The 4206-nt window shown below is 35.2% G+C and overlaps 1 long non-coding RNA gene across 1 annotated transcript; it reads right to left on the reverse strand.

The window, feature by feature from the left end:
* Window positions 1-904: 904 nt before the first annotated feature.
* On the reverse strand, window positions 905-3650 carry LOC112456626. The gene is made up of 3 exons (XR_003040996.1): window positions 3514-3650; window positions 2091-2173; window positions 905-1829 (listed from the first exon to the last, which is right to left on the reverse strand). It is a non-coding gene; the product is annotated as an uncharacterized LOC112456626 (long non-coding RNA).
* Between the last annotated feature and the right edge of the window lie 556 nt (window positions 3651-4206).

Consider the following 4206-nt stretch of genomic DNA (forward strand, 5'->3'; position numbering starts at 1 on the left):
AATTGCAACAAAGAATAAGAAAGAGTATAATCGAAAAGAACAGATTACAGTTATAACCAAGAGAAACTTTATAGCACTCACCATTTCGCGACGTCCTCGACGTCCATCGATGCATCTTCCGCTGCAATTTCATCTGGGACAGCACTCGGAAATAGTCCAGTAGCATCGCTGAGTCCCACGTCGATTGCACTTTACTTCAATACACACAATACACTCGCGACACGAATTCGCGGAATTATATTTATGGGATATTTAATAATATCACAATAAACAAATTTTTAATTAAAAACGAATATAATAAAAAACGAAATTTGCGAATTTGGTTATAGAGTTTCTATGTCCATTGCACTTTATTTTGTATCAGTTCACATCAGAATGCACTCGCGACGCGAAATACTAAATTTAATTTACGAATTTATTGAAAAAATCTTTATGGCAAAAAATTACTTTTTATAGATAATTTATCGCGTAATAGTTAAAGATAAAATATGAAATATGCTTTAAAATCTGGAAAATAAAACGTGCAAATTCTTCTCATACAACTTATTGTTAGTGTATATGAACATTGCAATATTCCTCCGCAATATTTTTGCGAAGATCACCTGACTTTGCAATATCTCTGTGCGAAGTTTGTTCAAATACTTGCAATATTTCTGCGCGAATCGCTTCGCCCTTAATATCCTTGCGAAGCTTAAGTCAATTTTATATTGAAAGAAAAGATTAGATACATATCAAAAATACTTGCTCAAAGTTTTGAAAACTTTTTTATAATATTTTTAAAATTTTGACTTTGATAATCTTAATTAATATTTTATTATACAGTCACGATTGAATAAATATCTTAATATTTTACTAATATAATTCAGAATTGATTTTCAACAATAAAATGTATACGATCTTTTATAGATATAAAATGCGATTTGCCGTTATGTCGACTTATCATCTCTTATTCGTTCTTGATGATTTCCCCTTTCTGCATGAACCTCGTCTAGCGTTAAAATTGACGCTTGAGCTTCGTGAGATGCAAAAAAATAATCAGAAATCGGGAATATTTTGTGCGCGTTAACGGATATCTCAAAGCGATTTTTAATGTCCTAACTTTATCGTTTTTTAATTTTTCGTACAACAATTTGAAAATGAAAAAGATTACGAATTACAGATATTCGTAAAAATGAGGGTAATTAGAATTTCTCGTAGAAATCGTGACTTTTCAGTCATATATTTGTTACGATTACTTTATTAGATAGGAATAGAGATTCCGTTTGCAAAAAAAGAAAAAAGTTTGCAATGAATACCGCAAATTTTGTGCCAAATTATTTAATTTATGTAATTATTAGTATTAGCTTAAAGATTTCACCGTATAAAATATTAGGTTTTACATCGCTGCGACTTTTAGTTTTTGACTTTTTATTTATATATTCGCGATTAGATTTCCCATATATAGACGGTATGTATATGAATTTCATGAAAGTAAATGCGCGAATTTTAAATATTTTTGTTTGTGGTAGCATTTTGCGTGTGTTTTACTACAACTACTTTACAGTTTCTAAATACCGTTACGATTTTTAAAATTTGATTTTTTACGTACACACTTATCTCTCTCGATATTGCGATTTCTATAAACGATACTGATCCCAAAGAAATTATTATATACTCTTTTTCATTCGACGCTTCCCATGCGAATGTTCGCATCTAGAAGTCTACAAGCAAAATAAATCGCATTGATTTCAAAAATGACAATTTCGGCGGAAAGAAAAACCATCACCTGTACCCTAAATTCCACTCACCTATTCCGCCGACTCAGGACCGGCTACGTTCCGCATCTGAATCTGCAACACAAACATTATATCATTGATTAGATTAAGTTAAATAGTTTAATAGATAAATTGAAATTATTTGTTAATTCGTTAAGTTACTTTATCTTCGAATTAAATTTATTATAAAAAAATAATCAAAAACAATTTTTTTATTATTATTTGGCAAAAACATAATAGGCATACTACTATCTTCGAAATATTTTCTAAAATACATTTAAATTAATACAGTTAAACAAAATTAAATTATTAAAGTGGAATAAGCGTGTTATATACCTTCGTGCCGATCCTGCTTGGCCCGAACCGGATCCTCCGATGCTGCCTCCACCGAAGTTCACAGATTGCACTTTACTCTTTACCTAATTGTTTCATTAATTTTAACATTAATCACACGTGCGCGCCAAATATCTTTATAATTTAACACAATATACGATACGATTAATGAGGTCGTATTAACTCTAAACAATTTTATTTAAAAAACTTGATATATTAACATATTTCAGTTTAAAATTAATATTATTATTACATACTGCGATATTGCAAAAATAATTTATATTTTTTTGCATAAAAATATCAATTATCACGTGTAATTTGATACTCGAAGAACTTAATGTTTAATCGATCTATTAATATTATTTGTAACATTCCCGAAAAGTAAATGCAACTGCAAAGATACTGTTTGTTTGTATACACATATGCGTTCACACATTAGCGTAATATTAGAATGGATTCCGATCGGAGTGGTTTAGTTTCCTCCTAGATCTCTATTGTGTTTTCTAGCGAAAACGAAATAAATCCGAATCGGAATCCATTCCGAAAAATTCCGTAATAAGTGTCATCCTGATTCTAAATCGTCGAGCCGGTTAACTTGGCGAACAGCGAGATTACAGCGAGAATACAGCGCGCGAAAGAAAGAGAATGAGAACATTACGTGGCTATCCTCGTCTATTGCTTGAATCTAACCGAAGTTCCGAGCGTACATACACACTACACGTACGCACGTACGCACGCGTCTTCTCTTTGTGTGCGTATTCCTACAATCCGATTTTCGAGTGAGCTGCGACGAGCGCGAGTCGTCTCCTTTGCTCCTTTTATTCCAGCATCAAGCATCAGTGCACGCTACCCGAACGCCCCTCGACTAATTCAAGTCGAAGCAGGTCAAAGTGAACAACCGCGCGCTACGCAGAACGCGTAGTCGGTACAAGTCGGTATACGTGGTATGCGGGTATTGTAGGTGCCTTCCGCGCGCCGTGCCTCTCCCCACTCTACTTTCGCGCGCCGTACCTCGACTCCCCGCTCCCCGGCGGCGTGCGCGCGACGTACCCAGTCCCCACTACGTAGTACGTGCGCACGCCGCGATGCGCCGCGACCGGCCTCGAACTCGAACTGCTGCGAACGTGCTGCGTTTTCTCGTCGTCGAGAAGAACGAGTAACCGGAGTAACGATAATATCGCAGACATAGATATTATACGCAGCACCGTCTACACCGCACGTATCGTATTCCCACAGAACGAGAGAATTCGGAGGATTCTTTTCTTTCCTTGTGCGAGGAATCGAGGATGAGACGCGCGCGTAATAGCTCACTGTCAGTCGATAAAAATCTCTCACTACGGTAATCTGATGGATAAAATCTAACACGCTAAAATGGGTAAAACGATTCCGTAACTAACTGAACTGTATTACGATTTGATAGCTTAACTGTTAGCTGCTGCTACGAATTTTTCTCGCATTGTGTGATTTGAACAGATAACACGCACTGAACCGTGTATAGATATTCAATAAATGAACTATATTACGATTTAATTACAACAAATTTATTTTTTTATTATACTTCATTGTAAACGATATATTACATTGGATATATCAACGATACTTTTATTCCGCACGATGTCAGTTTAATATAATACGTACACTGAAAGAGAGATAATGAGAGGAGAGGGGGGAGGTGAAGAATCACCAAGTCGCGTCACACGCAGTAAGGAGAAAGAACGGCGCGCGGTCGCGCGGTGTCGCCGGCGCGGCGCGCATTCGGTCAAAGTCGTTTAATTTAAACGTGCTTTTACGCTGTATTATTTACATGTTTTCGTCGAGCTTAACAAGTAATGATAAGGAAATAACGGCAATAAAGACTCCGCTTTGATTATCGGCTTTCATCGAGAGATAGATATAGATAGACAGAAACTCGCGAGTCGTTCTGTTTTCTTGCTGCGTACCATCGTTATAAATCTTTCGCGCAATGTTAATTTAATGTATAACGCGTTTTGAAATATAACTATTTTTAAATTAAAGTATTATAATATTATTATATTATGATTTAATTAACAGTTATATTTTTTATTACATTTCACTATGATTACATTGTATCGAACATATTATAAGATGGTGCTACGAT

The sequence above is a fragment of the Temnothorax curvispinosus genome, unplaced genomic scaffold (assembly GCF_003070985.1).
Source record: "Temnothorax curvispinosus isolate PA1 unplaced genomic scaffold, ASM307098v1 QBEX01000090.1, whole genome shotgun sequence".
Lineage (NCBI taxonomy): Eukaryota > Metazoa > Arthropoda > Insecta > Hymenoptera > Formicidae > Temnothorax > Temnothorax curvispinosus.